Here is a 16202-nt window from a genome sequence, read left to right as displayed (position 1 = left end):
TGCTGGCGGCCCTGGGTGTGTGCCGGTGCTCAGCTTCGTCCCGCGCCCAGCAGCTGGTTCTGCTGCCTGTGCTGCGGCTGCTGGCCTCTGCCAGGGAGCGAGCAGCTGGCGCCAGAAGCATCCCAAACTTCCCGAGCATGACTTTTCAGAAATTCTGAGTATGTCGGGTAACCTGTTTTCCCCTAGTAGTTTTTTTTTTTTCTTGGCTGTCTCATTACAAAACATGATTAAAGCAAGACTTAAGGATTTCCACAGTGGAGCAGAAAACTGAGTTCTTATGCTTCTTTCTGCATTAGGAGTATCGAGCTGTGGAGTGTCTGCCTAAACCTCGTGGTTCTCGTGCATTAGCAAGCTTGTTCTGTAGTTTTCTGTCTGAAATGTCTGTCCTGGAGTAATTGCAGTGAATTATTTTCACATTTTTTGCAGTAAGGATGAACATCTGGCCAGACTTTATTTTGTATTTTCATACAGATGTATGTGGGGAAAAGCAGTAGGTCAAGTGAGATTTTGGTGCTTAAAATAACACAAATGCTTTCTTGTATATTGTTTAAGAAGCCACTGGAAAAAATACAAATTGTGTGCTCATACTTTTTCAGCAAGTCTTCCAAACATGCCAAAAAATTTGGAATTTCAAAGGCAAAGTGTCAAACTGCATCAAAACAATTCATCTGTCTAGCTCTCATGGCTAAACAATTCCGCAGGCATGCTTTGAAGCTGATCACTTCTGTACTCCTGCAGTGAACTTTCTAGATCCAAACTGATTTTTTCCAGGGGTTTCAGTAGAAAAGCTCAGTGCAGGTGACTGGCACTGAACAGAGCCCTTCAGTGTCACACCTGGGAGATTTTTTCTAAAGCTGTGTTTTGCGGAGTCGTCCTCAGTTTGTGCATTGATTGAACTCAGCAAAGCTGTTCCCGTCTAAAATTAAACAAGTCTGTCTTCTAGCAGAATGAGTAAAGGGGATTTATTACTAATATTCGCCTAACTGGAGTTTACGTGCCAGTAGTAGTTGTTCTGACTGGATCTGTGCAGCACATCACGGCTACTGTGGGGTACCCCGCACAGCGCGTCTGAACAGGCTGCTTTCAAAATAAGCCCGTAAGCAACTGCGGGAATAAACAAGGGTCAAGAAAACTGATCGGGCCTGTTAATACCGTGAATTGACGGTGATACTTCTGCTGGTGAAGCAGCATTCACCGTTGCCCCTCTGGTCGTGCCTGGGGCTGCGTTTCGGGGGCTGCGGGGGGCTTGTGTGCTGCTCTCTGCAGCTGCTGCCCAGCGCTCTGCGGAGACCGTGGGGCTCCTGGGCACGTGTCTGTGTCATGTAAGTCATGGAGACTTGGGAAGACTGCTAAAGAGGTCATTTTTTCTGCCTCAAGGCAGCAGCAGCCATGTCTGTCATGCGCACAGAAGCGTCTGATCCTCCTGGGATGGCCGCGGAGCTGGCGCGTCCCCCCCTGCCCCGGACTGCCTCTCGTGCAGGGCGTCCCCGTCCTGAGCTCTCGTCTCTGTAGCTGAAGCTGGCCCTGCCACCACCACGATGAAGAGAGCCCTCTGCAGCACCTGACACCACCAATGCCTTGCTGCTGTCCCCCTCCCGTTCTTATCCTTGTCACTTGTAATCCACGCAATCTCAACTCTTTGTCATCTCCCACTGATCGCTTTTTAGGGCTTGATGTTGTTCCATGGTTTGTCAGAAGGAAGGCTCATTTCCGATAATCAGGTGAAGCTCGCTGCACAGGCTTGTGCTTTCCTGATAGTGAAAGCGGAGATTTACAAATGCAACAAAGAGTTAGGTGTTGTTTTTGTTAGAACAGCCGATCAACTAAGTTTTCTCTTATGCCCCTCCATAAGTCCTGCTGTAGCTCCTTCGATCATTCCTCACGGTCTGTTAGCAGTCTTATGCACATTGGGGCCCCTTTTTAAAAAACTACTTTTTAACATCTGTAGCTACATTTGATGTTCAAATGTGTATCGTGTGAAAAAGATCCTTGAAGTTGCTGATAAATGCCAATAATCGATTCCTGCTTTTCAGTGTTTACTTCTCAAGTAAAATTCTTAAAAAACAAAACCAAACCACCAACAAACAAACACTTCACAGCAGAATGTAAATATTACAAGACACTGTTTTAATGTGCTTCAGTAGACAGTACAGACTCGTATAAAAAGGCTTCCACATTTAAACAGAACACTTTTTGTATGCTTTATAACGCGTCCAGCATGGACGCAGCTTCCCTTGAAGCTGGTAGGCGACAGGGAGGAACAAGTCAGTCTGCCCTGAATTTGGATCACGATTGTTTTCCTGTATTTAGAACAAAAACACAGCCTTGAGAAAAGCTGTGTTCATGCCCTGCTATAACATCTGCTTTTCTACAGGGAATGCTTATGTTATTCAGAATTTACTGCTTTGTAAAACATTTAATCTTCATAATCTTCACAGCGGCTGTCAGGTGGCAGAGCACCCGTGGGGGCCTGCGCTCGTGAAGGAGCGTGAGCGACTTGTCCCACAGCTCCTGGCGAGGTCATGGAGCCACAAACCCACCCTGCGGCAGGAGAACCTCAACTCAGTGCTGCTTCAGCAAGAGGCGTACGTCCCTCTTCGTGCCAGCAAGCCCCAAGCAGTAGGAGTGCAGTCTCTCAGCTAGCTGGTCCGCAGTTTGCATTCATTGATCAGTGAGTTGATAGAAATGAAAACCCACCGACAGCAATGAATGTTGAGTGCAGCCATTAGGTGCTGGGGTGTGAGCGCTGTTCCTGCAGGCAGCTCGGCTGTTCCCGTGCTTCCACGTGGGGCGGTTGGTATCGCAGCCATCTCGGTCTCAGGGCACACAGCTGTTTCAGGGCTTCTTGTATGCTGGAGCCTTCTGGGAAGTACATTTACACAGGGAGAAGAGTAGGAAAACATTCTTCACTTTAGAAACAGCATTAAAAATACAGGATTTCCTTTTTCATAACGGTGATTTTGCCTGGTTACTCCATTTAGACTACAGGTTCCTGCTGTATGGCATACTGATTTGGAATCAAGACCACTCTTGACTCTGTACCACAAAGGCTGGAATCCTACATCTGATGGTCCAGCTGAGACAGGCAGGGTACCGGGTAGGTACTGCCGAGACGCCTGGGCATTCACCTTTCCTTTCCTGGGAAAGGAAGGCAGTTTTCTTGCTGTCGCTGTACAAGCAGGCGAACATGAGTTGCAGGAGCAGCTGGACCTTGCTGGGAGGAATCCAGTCCACGGCCAGTGTTCCCAGTGAGCAGCTGCTGAAACTGAGCACAGGTTCCTATGAGCAAATGAACTGACATTCCACAGCTTTTTCCAGACGAGCTCAAGTTGCCAGTCCAAATGGAAAGGAGGTTTTCCTCCTGATCTGGCCTATATTCTGCTATTTTGAACATATACCATACCCAGACTTGTTTCCAAGCGTGCCATATGCTGTGGATGCATTCCTGCTTTTGTGCAGTCCATAGAAAACCTTCCATTACTTTTTTTTGCAGAAATTCTGGTCTTGCTCATAGTCTTTTTGTTTGTTGTTGCTGTTAAATAGAAAACAACTTTTTTTTTTTTTTTTTACCAGTTAATTTCTGGAGAACGTAGGGAAGTAGAGCTGGAAAAACTCAACCTCTAGCTCTTAATATAATCTAAATCATGACCTGTTAATAGCAACCATATGTGAAAACCTCCGAAGGTTCAAGCTTTCCATTTAACAGAGGGTTTGTGATAAACCTCAAGGTACAGTCAACGGTCGATGGTTTTTTTTAGTTCTCAAACTCACCGACAGCGTTGAATGTTCACTGAAGCTATCCAAAGACGGCTGTGTACATGCACTGTACATACTTTCCATGCATATGTTTTCCATAGACTAGCAGTGGAAACACTGCTGAGGGCTGCACATTCTTTATTGTAAAGTCTTAAACTGCAAGTATTTTAATTACGAAATGGAACCATGCGGACTAATGAATAGCAGAAGTGTAACACTACTGTTATCGATGCTAGCTTGACTTAGTGGTTCTTAAGCCAGCTTTAGGTATATCTGAAGCAGTTGTGTAAAAGCTCTCCTCCTGTGGACGTGCACACTGGAAATAGCATCACCAAGGCTTTTAAAGGTTGAGCTGCTAGAGCGAGGTGGGCACTGGGCACGTGGCTGACTCCAGGTGGATTGACTTCACGCTGAAATGTTTTTCGTCTTGCCTGCAGCGGAGGCGACATTCCCAACCTTGCTGATGGGCAGGCAGCACAAAATCGCTTCTACCTCTTGCTGCTTCTGCTTGCTTGTCTGGTATTCTGAGCTACTTCCTACGTGCTGCAGCGACCCTGCAGGTACATCTGCAGTTGGCTGTGGCAGCTCAAAGTGTGGAAGGGCCTCACTGACCCCCCAGCTGACTCTGTGTGCTCTGGGCACGCACTCGTGTTGGGCTTTGTTCAGAGCCTGATTCCTCCCGCTTGGTGGGAGTCCATCAGCCCGGTGTTAGGTGGCTTGGGAAATCCTCCCAAAGTGAACAACTGCCTCAAAAGTCTTCCTGATTCTCAGGAAGTTCCTAGGGCATTACTGGAACAGCTTTTCCCTTTAACTGTGAGTTTTAAACTGAGTACGTAAATGTCTGCCTAAGAAGGTACCGGTCAGGATACCTGAACTGTATTTTCTTCTTCCTGTAAAGTGGAAAATGTGATTTATTCTCCTTAAATTTCTATATTGCATTCAGTTACCTTCACTTTTTCCACCTGGCTTCCATGGTTTGAGAAATTACTTGCAGCTTGTTTGTTACAAATGGAATCTCTTGCTGTATCTGAAATAGCTGCTGTAAGTGAAATGGAGCCTGCAAAGCCTGTAGGAATACTTTCACTTTAAAATTCTGTAGACTAGCTTTCAATTCAGTGTGCTTTCTCTTGTCCTAAGGACTAAGTCTCTCTCTGAATATCCTGAGCTGATACATGTAACTTAAATGTTCTTATACTGAGTAAGTTGTATCTCTGGGAGGTGAGCTTGTTCACAGAACATACCTTGTAGGCTGCGCTTAAACGGACTGACTTCGGCACCATTAAACATCAACTGATCCTGACAATTAAAGGAATTCTCTGAAAATTAGTCTCACCTTGTTCCTGCAATCTTTTTGGGGTGGGAGCTGGTGGAACGAGCACAGAGCATTTGCATTAATAACAAGCAGTGATCGACCTCAAGCGTTGAGCCCCGTGAGCGCCTGGATGTGCAGGGTGTCTGCAGGTGGTAGGTACAGCATGGAGCAGGGGAACTGAGTGCACACCAAGCACGAACCAGTCTGCGTGTATTGAACTACATCGAGGCTTTTGCCTCAGTTCACATCTTCCTCCTCTTGTACCTCCGCTGACCCTCTACCCGGTAACTGTCGTCATCTCATCTCGGAAATGGGAAGCGTTTTTTTCTGAACGGTACAAACAGTGTCCACGTTATTGCCACATTCCGGCCGCCTGCTCCCTCCCTCTTGCAAGGTTCACAGCTCTCGATCAGCTAGGTTTTTGGTCAGATTCTGAGATGAAAAAAATACTCCCCAGAAACAATGGAACCGGGCAATATGTGCAGGATGGACAAATGGAATTGTGACAAGCGTCCTTTTGTAGGGGATTTCTCCCCCAAACTGCCTACAAAATCTGTTGTCCCTTTTCACTGGCCAAGTGCTTTCTCTTGCCTGGGGTGTGTGTGTGTGTTACGTTCCTGTATGGAGGGCACGTACATCGTGTAAGCACGCTCGGAGGGTTGCCCTGTACCACAGGGGCGACCTGGCAATGACAGCAACGTGCACAAGCAGCCTGGAGGCCGGATTCTCTCCTACGTAGTCCTAGCACTTTCCCTTACTGTTGCTCGAACGATTGCTTGTATCCTTCTCGTGCCATTTCTTCCCTGTTTTGTTTCCCTACTGAGGTGTCTCACCTGCGTGCCTAACGGAAGCTTCTTTGGGGGGAGTGAAGCACGTGCTGAGCTGGGTGGGCAGCCTCAGAAAGCTGCTGCGTGAGCCTACCACACAACATTTTGTGCACTTTTTTTTTGCATCTGCATAGCAAAATTGTTGAGATGCTGCTGTGGTTGTATTTTGTGCTGGTCTGGCAAACCTCAGAAGGTTGGAAGCTTCATTACCTGCACTGAATCTCAAACTCACTTTCCTTTCAGACTTCTTTCCTAGCAAGCACTGAAACCAGCCCGTATGTGACAGTTGCCCTCTCTACGTCTATTACTTTTTATGTACTGTTACAGATCTCTCTTGTAAAGTGGGGGGTGTCAAAAAATAAAAATAGACACTCCCCTGCCCCTAAGTCATGCTTTTTCAGAAAGTGAACATGGCTCTTCAACAAGAACCTCTGGAATCCTTTACCAGCTTCAGCTGAAACCAGCCGCTTGGGTAACGGTCCTGCCTGAGGGGGTTCCTGCAGGACTGGTGGAAGGCAGCATCTTGGTGGGGAATCTGCTCGGGAACCTGCTGAGAAGCAGCACCGTGTGTGCACCGTTGCACAGGAGAATCCACACCTCTGGAATTAGCACTGCACGGTTTTATTTCTTTTAACTGTCCAAAAGCTCGCTGTTACTACTTGACACGTCTTGTGATAATGCAAAATCAGGGGACAAAGCTACCAGTCTGTTCCATTCGCCCTTTTACAATATAGTGTTACGGTGCTGATCCCAGAGAAAACAAACACAGCTCTTCTGGGACCCGAGAGAAACACAACTAATACCTGTTTCCAGTGATTTAGGGGGGACTTGGGTTATTTTGATCTAACTGTGCATCGACAAACTTGCTGGTGGATGCAGCATAAAAGGATTAAAAAATGACAAACAGGGAGGTCTCAGTGTAATTCTAAGTGGGAACTTGACCAAGCGACGCAGTCCTGTTCTGGTAAAGGCTACGCTAGAGAGGTCGCTAAACTGGAGAGGCTTCTGAAAAGGTAAGTGGAGAGCAAATTGAAGAATCAAGAGGCTCAGCAGTCTGTTTAGCTTAGGGTCAGGATCAACTTAATCACCCCAGTAGTGTGCATCCGGTGAGCGAAACCTCGCCTATAAAGGGTCCTTCAGCACCAGAAACGTAAGCAAGGCATCTCTGCAAGTACAGAACAGCGTGCTTCAAATCTGCAACTTTTGGCTCTAAGAATGAAACTGTTGCAGTTGTTGTCAGTGGTCCAGATGGATTATCTGTCACTAGGAGTACTGAAAAACTCTTGTGCTCTACTGAGAAGAGCTACTCTTGTTCTTAGGGGTTGTTCCAGGCAGCCCCATGCCCCGCTGTTCTGATGGTGCGGAGGGCTGCGCCGTTTGTCTGGTCCCGCTTGGGAGCTGGGGACCTGAGCAGTACCTCAAGGGGAAATGTTCAGAGAAAACAGCACCAAAATCCTCAAATACGAAATCGCTGCTTTGGTTATTCACAGAGCAAAGCTGCTGGTTCAGCCAGTAAAGGTATTTGATTATCTTGAAGTGTAGCTGCCTTTTGATAATAGCCTACCAAATCTGAAAGGGGAAAAAAATGCAGACACCGAGGTCTTGAGTGGATGCCCATGAAGATTAAAAGTAGAATAAAGCTCTCGGAAGCAAATTGGTGAAGGGTAGGGAATTTTGTCCTCTCTGTTAATGTCTTTACCTGCACAAACGAGCCAATTAGAGCACAGCAACACTGGCTCAAGCTTAGTGGCATATCTGGTTTTGCAGGGGAGATGCAGACCCTTGAGGCTGGGTTAAGGATACAGTCAGGAGAAACTTGCCCATGTCCTACAGATCTTCTCTTGTCTTCCAGATGTTTTTCAGCTCCTGCTCTCTGTGTCTTGGTTTCTGTGCATTCAGTAGCAGAGTGAGTTTTTTGTGAACTGTCCAGCATCCCTGAGAACCCTTACCTTATCCCACATCTTTTAAGAGAGCATTTGTTGCCATGCAGATTACTGTCAATATTGGATTCATTGTTAGGATTCCTGAGATTCTTCTCTATTAAAAATGAACTCCTGCCATTGTGCAATGCTCCGACACATCCAGTGCTGGGGAAGCAGCTTCTGTAGATCTGAACAACCTTGTCTCCGCTGGTCTATCAACATGCTAGTGATTGTTCATCACTGAAGTATTTGTCCTGCACTGCACTAAACCTAGGACATTGTTATACTGGTGGTGGTGAATCTAAGATAAGTACTTCCTCAGAAGACACTGCTGTGCCGAACATTGACTGGTCTGTGCTGAAGATCAAAGATTTCCCACTCGTGAATTTAGGCGCAGTTTCTGTGACTCGGATCAGGAAGGAGTGATGATTGTAATTACAACCACTTGAGTCTGCTACCAGTGCAAGCATCAAGCCTGAGATCGGTTTCTTCCTTTCAGTATTTTTAGAATCTCCTGGCCCAGTTGTCAGTACGACAGTTGTTAGCAAAAGCTACTTCGGTTGTAGAGAACTGGCTTTTTGCTTTCAGATGGGAAAGGGTTGGACTTGGCTTGGTGGTGGTAGTAGGGAGGGCAGAGAATGCTTTCTGTCCTTACACACACCTCACCAGTCAAATTGAGATACGTTACACACTTCGGAAAAAAAATAAGGGTAGCTGGAGATTATGTTGATTCCAAAGACCGGGACTCTCTTTGATGTATCTTTGGTTTTTGATGAGCCAGCGCACACTGAGAAGTCTGCTTTGTGCGAGCTCTTCCTGAACGTGGTGTCTGCAGTGAGATGTCTCACAAGGAATCATCCTGTGGTTCAATTTAAGGTAGTGGAGAAATGCCCAGGAACTGCATGTACGCTTGACAGGTACAGAAAAATGTCCTGCAAAGTAATCAGCAGAGGAATTTCAAGAATTTGTTTTGTTTATATGATTTAATCTTGAAAGACTGTATTAAAATGTGATCCCTGCAACAGAAGGTTGGTTCTAGGTAGGGACACCTCAGAGGTGTCTTCCTGCAACACAAGCCACATTTTGGCTGTTGCAATGAGCCAGTGTTCACACGCTGATCATACTTAAAAATGTAAAATGCAAATTTTTTCATATGCTAATTGGGACTTTCATATTTCACTTACTCTATTGGAACATTAACAATAATAAACCTTACATTATCTGCTCTGGAGGCAGTATGGATGGAGAGGGATCAAATGAAGGATTTACTTTTCATAATCATTCTTCCTGATTAATTGATAGTTGGTCCTTTGAAGATAATTAGTTTCTGCTTTTCAGCTCTATAAACCAGCAGTTCTCAGCTGATACAATTCTAGGTTTGCAGTTCTCAACAAAAACACCTCCAAATTCCACAGGTTTTGGTTCAGTTTAGACAGCATGGCACCTCTGAGTCAATTTTATTTTGCCATCTTTCAGGACTCCATTTCCAGATACATTTAGTACGATAAAGATTTTACTTCTAATGGCCCTAAATAACTAAGGCAAAGTAAATGAGCTGCAAGAACGTACGTAATGATCCTCCCCGTTCTCCTCCCAGCCTACCCTTACAGCCTGGCAGCGCCTGGTTTAGCTGGAAACGTGGCGTTCTCTTACTGAGAAATGTCTTCCTCAGGAGCTGAACGGGTGCCGTGATCTCACAGCTTCAGCACATTGGCTCCCCCGTTGTGCTTTAGGTTATTCCAGGTGAGCCTCAGCAGGTACCGCGAGGCTTCGGTGCGGTGCTCCTTACCCCACCAGGAGAAGAAAAACGCCGTTACCAGACCCCGGGCCTGCCCTAACCCACACGATGAACGACCTTCATCTGATTCACTGCTCCTTGTTCAGGTTTCCATACCAAATTCTTTCCAGCTTGTTTATGAATGCTCTGAACTACGGCGTGCAGCCACAGCATTGACTTCAGAGAACTTCAGCCACCGGATGCCTCAGAGTTAACGAACAGCCTTCTGTTATCTAACGAGGTATTATAATCCTGTAGCACCGTACGTATCGTTGATACCTCTAACTTGATCTTCTGTTTTAAGAGAAGACTCTGAAGTACTTTTAAATGGGGTGTACTGTTACTGCTAGAAAAGCTGATGGGTGAAGGAAGCAAATGGGTTTCTCTCTTGATTCAGACTGGCCGCCTGGAATTCAGAATGCAGGTCCACTCAAACCTGCTGCTCTGAAAGATGCAAATTCTGGCAGCGTGCCTGACTGCTAGTCAGTTACTGGCCAATACTACTTCTCTTCCCTAAGAAACTGCCTGCAGGGACTGCGGGCCCTTTCAGTGCACTTCTTAGAGAGAAAGAAAAGATGGAGAGCTGCCGCAGGGCGCAGTTGTGAGACCACGGATTCCTTTCCTGCTATGCATTAGTGTCCAGAAAAACTGAGTATAATTTGGGGGTGGGTGGGAAGACACTCCCTTACGTCTGGTGACCTGCCACGTGTCCTGCTGGAAGGAAGACTTGTCCCCCTCAGGTACTTAATTTCTTTGCTTTTGTGTGCTTTTAAGTATCAGCTGACGGCTATGCCATCCAGGTGAGCAGGACTCGGACGTTCTTTTCAGAATTGTAGACTTAACCTATTTAAATGTAGCCATTCTGTGAAACACAAGGGAGAAAATGTACTCATCTTCGTTTAGAAGAATGATCTTAGGATAACGTCACCCAAGTACTACTGGTTCTTATCTTCCCTATAAAATAAATTGGTCCCACTGTGCTGAGATGCACATAAAAGTTTAAATATGGAAGTAGCACAAGATTCAGATGACTTGGTAGAACCAACGTCAGAGTTTTGAAAAGACTGGAGTGGATTTATGGAGCACAATTTATGAAGGAGTAACATGCTGGCAGTTATCATCTGTGAACCTTAATCTGCTGGCTTTGTTTTATTTTTTTGTGCTGTTTTCTACAGTTTAATTCTATTACCTACCTTTCTCCTGGGGTGTGATAAGAACAGAACTGTTTCATGCCACAGTTACCAAAATCCTTGTGCTCAAACACTGAACTGCAGGTTTTTGGAGGGAAGGCTGGTTCTGTTCTCAGGCTGAGCGACACAAACCAACGCTCTTGTAAGGGCACCACAAAGCTCAGAGATGATACAGATGGAACAGCCTCGCCCTACTCAAATACTTCAGCATGTTCTTCATTTTCAGAGTATAATGCTGAAATACTGCATCTATCCACTGCATACTGAAGGAAAAAATTATTAAGTAGGGCAAACAAAGCCGAAGCTAAGCTATTATGTATTTCAGCTTGCTTAGTATTTGGCATGTGGACCAAATGCTTTAGATTATAAGGCATAAGCTGTTCAGAACCTTAAGTTATTTTAAAATTAAATGGATGACAGACACAGGTCTGCTGCACGGATTTGATTTTCTTTGTGTATTAGTAGAAGTAGTAAGCAATGTCTGTGAGTATCTAATAAAGCTATTTTCTGCTATTATAGAAAGGTTTACTATGAGAAACAGAACTGAGACAGTACTCCATTTTCAATAAAACAAATTGAACAGATTCTCAGAAATCTAGGTCACAGTAACAGATGACCTATACATGGTCCTAGTTTTTGATGCAACTGTCTAATCTGCTCTGAGAGTACTAGCCAGACATCATTCCTAATTGACCTTGATATTCAGTGAACAGAAAGAAAGCTAAAGCCACATGATATTTAAATCTTTGGCAGAAAAAAATATCTGGCAAATCCGAACGCATTCTTTTATACCTGGAATCGATCCTTGTACTGCGAACCTTATCTGCAACTATGTTGATATCTTAAAAAATCTGGATTTGGGGCTGCACCTAAAGCAGTCTGAGTACAGCCGTTCCCAACACCTCACCCAGCTGGTGTTGGTGACCACTGTGGTCTTGGACTGCAGATGCCTGCCGGGTTCCCCCAGCCTCCCGTGGGGGTACAACGCGCTCTGGCTACGTGAGCGTGCTGCCGGCGTGATTCTGCCGAGCACAGGGCGGTGGTACCCGGGGTGAGGGCCCTGCTTATGGAAATGGAACCGCTGGCATGGGGCGCGGGAACGCAGCGCGCTGTGAACGCACGCCTCAGACGGAATTGGAAGTTACAGTGTGTGTGGTCAAACCCCGACCGCCTCAGCTGGCAGACCCCACTCATCTTTTTGTTTGTGACATCTCACTTCAGGCCTGCTGCAAATAACGCCACATGTACAGGCTTCCTGCATGTGAGAACAGAGTGTGCTAAGATTCCTTCCTGTGTGTCAGATACCTTCCATACCTACGTGTGAGAATAGTGCGCTAAGATGAGTGTATGGTCCGCCAGTAAGCCCAGAGGAAACTCAGTAGTAGAGCCTTACACGGACACATGCCAAGGTATTTTCCAAGAAAATGTTACGTTCCTGTAGGTTACCGACTAAGAATCGGTAGATGCACCACAGGGGGTTTGGGACTGATGACCTAGAGTTTGCCGGACCTCACTAGCTGTTGTCAGGGGCCTGCATTTGGCAGATGACGGCGTTGCTCCCGGCGTGCTTCGTGCCGGAGCTGTCGCAGGAAGCACAGGCGATGCCTGCCGCGGTTACGAGCAGTGGTGCGCTGTGCTGCGAGGCCTGCCCCGAGCTGACGGCAGTACCCTTGGCAGCACCCTCCAGGGAGGTGTCTGGGTGCACCGCGGGCAGCTCCGCGCCCTTTCATTTCGGCATCCCGCCCCCAAATTTGTCCTGTCCTCGACTGCGTTTTGGCATCTCAGACAGTCGGGAGTTTCTGTGTAGAACACGAGTTAACCACAGATCCCAGTAATTTGCTGTTGCAGAACCAAATTGATGCGATGGTAAGAGAGCTGAGACTGAAATCTTGCGGTGATTGTATTCAAGTCCTTCCTTGTGATGCTGATGCTCCCAGCTTTCCAGGCAGTACAGGGAAACTAAGGGTGACTGAAGTCTGTTTAAGTGCTTTTACTGATCTACGTGTCAGTGCTGCAGCTTACTGGGAAAGGATGCCTTAACCTTATCTGTAACATGAAAATACCTGATTGCTGTCTTCTGAGTTTTTTGTTTGAATCTTGCGTGATATTAATCAATAGTATGGTTTTGAAACGCTCGTAGCATCTGCTGGCTATTACTGAGATAAAATGAAATTCTTAAGATTCCACATTTGTTACATTGCCAAGTACATTGCTAAATTTGGGCATACCTGGTACATTTTTATTGGCAGCTAACCCTGTAATGCAGTATTATATATTAATAAATCCTCAGATTATATGCACTTTGGTATTTTGCAACTGCTGCAACTTCAAAGCCTGTCAGTAGTTAAAAGGTTTCCTCTTTTTTTTTTGAGTCTTCATAAACTTTATACTGGAATAGCTGCAAGTGGAGTTGGGAGAACTGACTGTTGAGTTTCCCCGTACTTCTGTGTGCAGTTCAAAAAAACCTGACCAAACAAGATCTTCAGCAGCGCTCAGCAACCTTTTCTTATGTGCGTGACGGGGATTATTCTGATGTCCCAGATGAGTTTACAGATGTTTACAGCAGGAGGGCATGCCCGGACATTCTTTCTATGCCTATTTTGATTAGGCAAACTCTTTTTGCCAACCTCTAACAGCACGTTTTCCACTCAAAGTGAAATGCCTAACAGGTACTCAGACTGAGACACCTAATTGCCAGGGCAGAACAGAACCTTAAGCATATTTCCTTTTAGGAAGCAATTTCAAGAGGCTTTAACTTTTTTTTTTTTAATGTTTTAAAATCAGCCTACTGATGAATAACCAGTATTAGTAGTCATAGAGGCAATGGAAAAAGGCTACTACAATTTAAGAATAAAGTGGTATTTAATCTAAAAGCGCTTTGTTGGTAGATGCATCGGTATCCTTAACTTGTAACAAAAAACACCTGGACTGTTTTCATTCAGGGGCTTCTTTTCGATAGGTCTTTCTGGGTTTGTAAGTACCATGAAGAAAAAAAAATTAAAATAGCTTGACTGTAATCTAGCCTGATTCTTATCACCAAAGTTTAACTGAGAAGTAAAACACCCAAAGCCATTGTACTGCATCAGGAAGAGAATTCAAGGAAATTGTCTAATTATGCAGACAGAAGTGATTCCTGTGAGAAGCATTCACATTCATGTTGGTATTTCTCATGTTCTGAAACACCAGCTCAAAGTGCTACGAGCTGGCCCTGCGCATACCGGGATATTTTACCTCAATTTTATCAGTGTTACAGTAAGAGGGCTTCACGTTTTTCAAAAGTTGTGCAGTATTTCAGCCATCCAGGCTTTTTTTCCCCCCCTATATTTCCAGAAGGAGCACTGGAGGCGCATCCTTGTCTGCCTGCTGGGCTGGTGCAGGGCATAGCAGCAGGCCAGGGGTCCCCACCCGTGTCCCCCAGGTGCCGGGGAGGAGGGCCCTGCTTGCCTCACTCCAACACCCTTCCCTTTTTAGCTGTGGTCACAAGGATTGCATTGATAAAGCACGCTTCAGAGCAGCGAACAGCAAACCCCATTTTCTCTATGCAGTGATGCCGCAGCTCAGAGCAGAAGCGTCCATCCCCCAGCTGTAATTTGGTACAGTTCTCTATTTGGTCTTTTCCCTGGGCGAAGGAGAGAGCTCAGGTATTTCTGCTGTGCTTGTGGCCACACAGGCAGAGATCTGCTGGCTCCTCAAAATGCTGGAACTGAAAACTGCATCTGTATGCCTGAAAACGTGGAAGGCCGTAATATCCAGTTGGAAAGGGTGTTCGGTGATGTTCACGGGGTACGAAGATTTATGGAAGATAAGGAGGAGCAGCCCCAGCCTCCTGCCTACCGGTAAAGGCTGAGCCTACCCCCCCGCGTACAGTTAGGGGCAGGCCTCTCATCTAATACAAGCTGCCCGTTGGCTTTCTGCTCTTCGTAATTTCTGCCCATTGGCTCCAGTCAGAGGATTAAAGCCCAGTCTCTGAGGAGTTCTTTTTTTTAAGTCTGAAAGACTGGGGGTTGGGGGGAATAGGGGAAATAGGAAGTACGAGACACTAAGTATTTTGTTTTCCTTATTTATTGTGGTATTTGCCAGGCTGACCCGACTGAACAGCATCCTGATGGGGCGAGGCATGTGGTGAACTCGCTGTACCTTTAGGATGGAGCCAGCGCTCCAGCTCCAGCCCCTCACAGCTGCCATTAACATGAGGCAGCACATCTCAGGCTAGACATCAGCTGTCTGGGTAACGGATCTGCGCTGTTTATAAACACCGAGGTTTTCTGTCATCAAAATTCCTTTCCCCCCCTCCCTCGCCCCCCCCCAGCTCAGCCACGCTCCTGCCTGCCAGCCCACGGGGCAGCTCAGAAGTAACCGTATGGACTCATGATTTGAGGTACCGGGACAATAAAGCTTTAATGACATTCTAGGTGGTTAAAAATGGCAGAAAGGAGCTCTTAAACATGGCACAGTCGTGTTGCCTCTCCGTAACGGCAGACCTGCCAATAGTGCATCAAAAGCCGTAATTTCCTGTGCACTGAAGCCCCCTATCTCTGCTGCCTCCAGCTTTGTGTCCCCCGGCTTGTGCCTGTGTGCTAACAAATCTCTATTGTCCAGCGGGGCGAATAGTGGCTGGGAGCAAAGAATTGCTGTCTGGTTTCTATTCAAATCCAGGTAGTCAGATATATGAATGGACCTTCTCGAACAGCCGTGCGAACAGCCTCCGCTCTGCACGGAGCCGCCAGTGCTTCCCTAGCTGGGGGGCTGCAGAGAGCAGGGGGATTTTAAAGGCATTTTAAGGCCGCTCGCGGCTGTTAATGCTGGTAACTTTTAAAGCACGCCGCCCCACGTTTCCGGACACGAGCAGCGGGGTACATCGCCCACTTAGGAACTTTCTAAGCTCGCTGCGGAATTGTGCTCGCAGCGCAGCCCCGCTTCTTTTTCACGGCTCAGAAACCGCTGGGAAAAGTTTGGTGGCCCCCAGCCTCCCGCAGAGCCCGAGCCGGCCGGGGCTGGGGCAGGAGGCGGCGGCGCGGGGCTCCGGGACGGGGAAGGACTCGCGCGGCGGCTCCGGGGCTGCGGGCACCCGAGGAACGGGGCTGCCCCCGGAGCCGTGCCGCCCCCCCGAGCCGAGCCGAGCCGTGCCCCCCGCCCCAACTGTTGCCGCCCGTGCCGGCGGCGCGCACAAAGCCGGTGGCGGCGGGCGCCCTGCCCTGCCCTGCGCTACCCGCGGGGCCGCCGCCTTTGTCCCCGCCCGCCGCCGCCCCCCGCCGCCGCCGCCCGGTGGGGTCGGGGCCGGGTTCTTCCCCCCCTTCCCCCGTCCCCTCGGCTCCCCCCGGCCCGGCCGCGCTGTCCGGCGGCGGCGGGGACCTTTGTGCCCGCCCGGCCGCGCCGCGTCGGGGCCGTCCGCGGGCAGCTCCTGCGCGGAGAACAAAG

At 47.4% G+C, this 16202-nt stretch overlaps 1 protein-coding gene and 1 long non-coding RNA gene across 4 annotated transcripts in view; one reads left to right on the top strand and one right to left on the bottom strand.

The window, feature by feature from the left end:
* NR6A1 (nuclear receptor subfamily 6 group A member 1) overlaps nucleotides 1–16202 on the top strand; it is a 65342-nt gene that overhangs the window by 6052 nt on the left and 43088 nt on the right. The gene's annotated exons all lie outside the window — the stretch shown is intronic.
* On the bottom strand, nucleotides 3482–5188 carry LOC118175458. The gene is made up of 2 exons (XR_004754980.1): nucleotides 4213–5188; nucleotides 3482–4182 (listed from the first exon to the last, which is right to left on the bottom strand). It is a non-coding gene; the product is annotated as an uncharacterized LOC118175458 (long non-coding RNA).

This window comes from Oxyura jamaicensis, chromosome 17, assembly GCF_011077185.1.
Source record: "Oxyura jamaicensis isolate SHBP4307 breed ruddy duck chromosome 17, BPBGC_Ojam_1.0, whole genome shotgun sequence".
In the NCBI taxonomy this organism is placed as follows: domain Eukaryota; kingdom Metazoa; phylum Chordata; class Aves; order Anseriformes; family Anatidae; genus Oxyura; species Oxyura jamaicensis.
The sequence above is the reverse complement of the archived record's forward strand: the minus strand, read 5'-3'. Positions and strand labels throughout refer to the sequence as shown.